This window comes from Balearica regulorum, chromosome Z (genome assembly GCF_011004875.1).
Source record: "Balearica regulorum gibbericeps isolate bBalReg1 chromosome Z, bBalReg1.pri, whole genome shotgun sequence".
In the NCBI taxonomy this organism is placed as follows: Eukaryota; Metazoa; Chordata; class Aves; order Gruiformes; family Gruidae; genus Balearica; species Balearica regulorum.
Window position 1 is genome coordinate 86,968,968 of NC_046220.1, and position 6,553 is coordinate 86,975,520.

Genomic DNA, 6,553 nt, shown 5'->3' on the forward strand with positions numbered 1-6,553 from the left:
CTTCCTAGTGTCCAGCTGTCCCCCGGCACAGGCAGGGGTACAGCAAGGTGAAGCAGAGCCCAGCACGGTCAGACTATCGTAGGACCCCATCCCAAAAATGCTCCGCTGCAGGCAGGATCTGGCCCAGTATGAGCAAAACGTGCTGGAAAAAAGATGCGACGTGCTCTTCCTACGAACGCAGCCGGTGCAGCCGGCGCCGGGAACGGCTTGTAATGGAACAGGGACAAACCAGAGCACGGAGAGGAGCAACTGTGCTGCCCCGCAGCCGCCTCCTCAAGCGGAGCGCTTTGCAAACCCCCTCTCCCGGGTCTCCTCTCGCGCAGACTTCCCAGCGCATTAACCTTTGCTCCTCCTGCTTATCACGCGTGGGACGACGCACACACATTGACTCTGTGCTGCTGCACGACGGGGACGCGGTGCTCTGGCATGGGAGCGTTCAAGGTCTTCCGTAAAGAAAAGCCCTGCAATTATGCGGGCTGGCTGGAAATGAATGCGAGCGCTGCATTCGCACCTGGTCATGCCGTCGCCCCCGAGCAGAGGGCGATGGTGCGGCTTCGCTCCAGAGCCTGAGAGCAAGAGAAGAAAATGGGATGAGCGCTGCTGCCTGCTGAGCATCCCTCCTCCCACCGCGAGGGTCCTGGCGCCCCGGGGCGGGGGGCGACAGCGGGAACACGGCCCATCCCCGCTCTGCTGCGCCGGTGCCCGGGTGCGGGACGTTTTAATCTCAGCACTGGTTTGGAGGAGGGCGTCGGGTTGGGTCTGGCGGGTGGGACAGGTGGGACCAACTGCATTTATAAGCGGAGCTTAATTTCTTGTGTGCAAAACCCTGCCTGAGGCTGGCCAGGCCACATCGGGTCCTGTGCAGAGAGGGCAGCCCCTCTGCGGAGCGCCTGTCCTTCCCCAATAGTCGCTGCCATCGCTCCCAGAGGGGCTCGGGCCGCTACCGAGGGCAAACAGCTGCGGGAGGGACCGGCAAAACAGACGTCATCAACCTCAGCGGCTTGGTACGTCTCCTTTTCCAATGGCCTCCGGTTTTCCCAAGAAAATTCCAAAAATGGGTTCAGTCGGTGGCAATTCGCTGTCTGCATTACAGCAGCGAAGGCGTTTGTTAAAGAAGAAATCGCTTTAGGTAAATCACGGAATTCCGTGACGCAATGATGACACTTTTGTTCCCTGAAGCAGCGCTCCCGGAGGAGGCAGGAGGCTCCTCGAGCTGAGATCTCGTGGCAAGGAGAACGTAGCAGGTTTGCATTCGCTCCTTCGTTTTGCTCCAGCTATGGGCAAGTTGTCTGCGGTTTTCTCCTTCAGTAATCTCATCATAAGCAGATCTAATGTAAAATCAAGTGAACCAGGAAAAGCACTTTCCTATATTTATCTCTTAAAAAAAAAAAAGAAAAATCCCGTAGAAATGGCCCTTTCCTTCCTTACCCTTTTGGAAGAGTCCCTCCAGATGCCACCCTCGCTCTGCCCACCCCTCGGGCACCCGGGCAGGGCACGGGTGGGCAGCACCAGCGGCCGGAGGGACTCTGCAGCCCCCGGAACCGCCCCGTCCCCGGGCGAGCACCGCAGGCCATGCACGGGGCAGCCGGGGGGCTGCAGCACCGTCGCCGGTAAAAAGGCGCCGTGGGGTTCATTATCTGGGATCTAACCTTAGCACCGAGTTTTAACCTTGGGGTTAATGAAATCACAGAAGAATTCGTTTTAACGCTCCTTCTCCTCAGATCCCCCTCTCAACACTGAGCCACTTTCTGCCATTAATTAAATTTCCGCTGCTTCATTTAACTCTGCTGAGCGGCTACCGGAGCAAAGGAAAGCAGAAACTGCCTGTTCAGCGTTTTGCGTGGCAGAGCCCAGCACGCCGCCGTTCGCGTCTCCTTCCCCCCTTCGTCCTCTGGCGTGGGCTGCGGCGGGGGGTCCCGAGGAAGGGGGGGAACCGAGCCCCCCACCCCGAGCCCCGTGCTCCCACCGGGAATGGGGCCGAGCATCTCTGCGGGCGCCCTGCCCCGTGCTCCCCTCGCACGGCTCCGGCCGGCCGGGCCGCACGCATCCCGGGGAACGGGGGGAAGGAGCCCACCCCTGTGGAGCTGGCTCTGACCCAAAGCTGGGCCCGGCCCTCGGCCCCGCGGCGGGAGCGGGAAGGAAGAAGCGGGGTTAGGTGTGCGTTCCCCAGCCCCTCCGGGCAAACCGCCCCCGCAGAGGGGTCTCCTCCGGGAGAAGGCGGCGGCGGAGGCCGCGGGAGCGACTGCCCCCGGGATGGCTGCCGGGAGGGTAGCTGGCCACGGGAAGGGGAGAAACACTCTAACGACAACAAAGATGAGAGCGATGACACGGAGCCTAATGCAGCCGGGGCGGGTCATTTCCCTTTCACTGGCGGGATGGTTCCCCCGGGAACACATTTTCCAGGCACTTAGCAGGGGGCACATCTGGAAGAAAGAAACAGGCCCGTTTCATTAAGCTGACAAAAAGCTGAAGGATGACCTGAGCACATGGCAGGATTTCAGCGGGGCTGCGATGCCGTATTGGTACGGCACGCCGGTCGGCTTCTCCTGCGAACGCTTTGACTGCGGCAAATCCCCTGGGCGGAGGGATGCCTTCGGCTCTGCCTGTGCCGACCCGCGCTGGCACCGAAGCCGCTGGCCTTGGTGGGCGCCGTGCCGTGCCGCAGCAGCGAGCGGTGCTGTGAACGCTGGGCATCACCCACCGACCCGTCAAACGGGGGCGGCTGCTCCGACCCAGCGCCTGGCAGATGCGCTGGAGCATCCTCGCGTGGCCGGGCCCCCTGCGCACGCAGCAACAGCCACTTCCAATGGAGAAGCGACCGCGCTCAGCCCAGGAACCCGAGGAGGATTGTACTCTCTGGATCCTCCCGTTCTCCCGGCAGCAGCTCCTGCCCACACGTGGCAGCCACGGCACCGGCTGCACCCCGTGTGGCACCGGGGACCCACGTGAGACGCTTCTTCACTCACCTCAGTTTATTGGCCTGTGATTGAGTCACATCTGGGCCTGCAGAACACACCGGTATGAACCCCAAAGGGCGTTAAACAGCTGCGCTGTGGTTCTTTGCACGCCCTCCTCCGAGTCCCCGACAGCCCGAGGGCAGGGAGTGCAGGAGCTGCGGCGGCTGGAGCGGGACCCCCCGGAGCGGAGCTGCTGCCATCTCCGACTGCTCCTCTCCCGTGCCCCTCCGCCACCTCTCCTGTGCCCCTGCACCGCTGGCAGCAGCTGGAATCAGCCACGGGTTGAAGCCTCGAGGGGATTCCCCAGGGAAAAGCCCCAACGCAGCTGCAGGAGAAGCCCCCCCCCCCCCTTACAAAGTGTCGTTATAAGGCGACTGGCTTTCTTTTGGGGGAAAACAGCGGAAGCTTTTGCAAAGCCACTGATAACACGTTTTTAGCACACGTGGCACCGAGGTGCTTAAGCAAAACAACCAGGGGGAAAAAACACTTGTGATAGGCAGCGTGGCGGGACACCGCAGCGGGATTGTCAATGCGCGGGTGGAAAGAACCGGTGGCAATGCACACACATAGAGGAGGAAAAAAAAAGACTAGCTCTGCCTACCATAAGATGTACCCGCTGGAAAAATGCCTTTCAGCTCCCGCACATATAAAACCTCTGCGAGTGACTCCAGGGTCCATCTCAGAAAGGCATAATGGCAGGAAGCCATAATATATTAAAACAGTAGATTAAAACAAACAAGAACACTTTGGATCACATTACACATCACTTTCCTCACGCCTGACAACAGAAGAAATCAAAGGCAGTAAAAGACAATCGTAGACCATAATGGCCTAATAACTCTGCGCTAAAAGTACGTGTGGGAGTTGGCTGCGAGGAGCCGGCGCAGCGCAGGATGCAGAGCCAGCCCCGAGCGGAGCCCGCAGCCCTGCACTCACCAGCACTACGGCTTAAGTGCTCCTTCAAGACTTCCTTGAAAATGCAACGCACTCGCTTGAGAAGCGTAATTAGGCCTCGATTGTGGGTGATGTTCACACGTTATGGATCATCCTTAAAAATGACAGAGGAAGAATGACCGAGGGCTCTGGATTCCGCGTTGCCGCTCCCTCCCCATCATCGCGGGAGAAGCCCGGCAGCGCGCCCACCCTGTCCCCGCGGGCGGCCCGAGCTGCAGCGCCGGCAGCAAGGGAAGGGGCACTTCCAGGGGGCGAACCGCGCGCGCACGCTCTCTGACTCGCCGCGCACACGCGCAGCCGGGCGAAGCTTAAGTTTGTCCCCAGACCCCTTCACAGATACACAGGCGTTCCAGGTGAAGTGCCAGCAGCCGTTAGGTACTTCTTGCACCCGCTAGCACCTCCCGAGCAAACCGCGCCCGGGGTCGGACCCTGCGAGTCACCCCGCGGCAGCCGGCTGTTTTCTCGGTGCAGAGTTCAAGGAGAAGCTCCTTTTTCCAGGTCCTTCCTACTGTTTCTCTCTCGGTGGCCCTGGGGCATTTGGGCTCTGTGCCGGGGCCTCAGGCAGGAGCTGCAGCTCCCCCTCGGCTCTGCCGGGTGCCCTTTGAAGGAGCACGGCGTTTTTGCACGCCCCTGGCCGAGCCGTTTTGGGCTACGGCGTCGCCGACGAGCAGCGCATTACTCCAAGACTCCGTTCCGCCAACGGAAGGACCGACAGTCCCCTCCGCGAGACCAGACGGTGGTAACGACTTCCAATCGCAAATCCTGCGGCGCCGAGGCGGCTGCCCGGTTGGATTTGGGGGGGTTTGCAATGGCTGCTGTCACCGTTCTGGTGCCCACCGCTCCTGGGGAAGCTCCCAAAGGCCCCAGGGACGCCTCTCGTTCCACTCTGCATACGGCAGTCTTTTCTCAGCCCCAAACCTGCTTTGTCTTCTCACCTGCACAGCAGCGCACGGTACGGCCTGGAGCTGCGCGGAGCTGACCGCGGCATTGCTCGCACGTCAGTTGGCATCACGGATTTCTGTTAAGCATTGACGATCCTTCCCGAGGTTACAATTCACATCGCTCGCTGTCTGCTCCTGGTTCCCACCGCTGCCTCCCCGTTTGGTGTCTGGGCAGGGGCAGCGCTCGCACCACGCCGTCGGCAAAGCGTCTCCCGGGCGAGCGGCAGTGGATTAGTGCTGACTCCATCCATCAGGGACGATCTCCGTACCGCTAAGCGGGCTCACGTCGAGATGCCCCTCCATTCCCAATAATCCCCTGGCAGACCTCGATGCTCTGCGGGCAAGCTTTTCAGCTTCCGCCAGTTACCAGGCAGGGAGACAGCAGCACTGGGAGAACTGGGAAGGAACCGGCCTGGAGCGGGGCATTTCAACTGCGCCTCCATGCCAAACGTGGGGCATTTTCCTGAAGGAATGTGCAATGAAAACACGTTCCATGCACAGCCGCCTCGGGCATCTTGTGAAGGGACCGGGACCTAAGATGGATCATGATGAAGTCAGCAGAGTTTGCCAGAGCAGACAGACAAACAGCCCGGGGATGTGCTGCCAGGCAGCAGCACCCTCCCTTTTTTCCTTTTTTTTTTTAAAAAGTAACATTTTTCTTCCATGTAAGCACTCGTGTTGGAGGGAGGGTATACAAATACGTGACTCTAAACAAAGACTGCTTGAAACTCCAGAGCTTCCAGTTTATTTCCTGCAGCCCCGACCCCACCCGGCCCGTAAAGCCGAGGGAAGGAAAGAGCTCAACACCTGCGATGCCCCTCTGCCATCGAAAGAGCTCAACACCCGCGATGCCCCTCTGCCATCGAAAGAGCTCAACACCCGCGATGCCCCTCTGCCATCGAAAGAGCTCAACACCTGCGATGCCCCTCTGCCATCGAAAGAGCTCAACACCTGCGATGCCCCTCTGCCATCGAAAGAGCTCAACACCTGCGATGCCCCTCTGCCATCGAAAGAGCTCAACACCTGCGATGCCCCTCTGCCATCGAAAGAGCTCAACACCTGCGATGCCCCTCTGCCATCGCCTCAAACCGGCTCCTCCCCACCTCGGGGCCTGGCCGCAGCCCGCTGGCGCAGGAGGACCCCGTCGATTCAGCAGGCGTCAACCCGGGTCTTAATTAAATTCCTGGTAGCTGCAATTAGCAAACACATTTTCAGGGGACGTCAGGACGTGATTTACTGCACATTGAAGTCCCATCTGTCCCCACCGCGCAGTCTGAGCCCCCTCAACACGGTGTCAGAGCGTTTTACAGAAACACGCTTTTTGCTGTATTTTACCGAGTTTGAGCGCTTTGTGCCCATGGCGGCAGTTCGGACGGACGCTACGAGGCAGTGCCGCGCTGCTGGGAAACTGCATTGTTTGGCAGGGTAACGTGAGATACCGTTAGTCTAACTCACAGGCGTAGGCTCAATAATCCCAGAACATCACTCACTACCTTCCGTTTAGCTCTGTTACGGAAGCAGAGCGTTGCAGTTTAATTTAACAGGCTGCCTTCTGATCGAAGTTACGCTGGCACAATTATTCAAGTAAGTATATTGACTTCAAGTTATTTACCCCAGCCAAAATTAATAGCAGCAAACTATCTCAAACGCCAACGTAAATTCAGAACACCTCGAGCAGAGCCCCGTGCTCACACGAAGCGC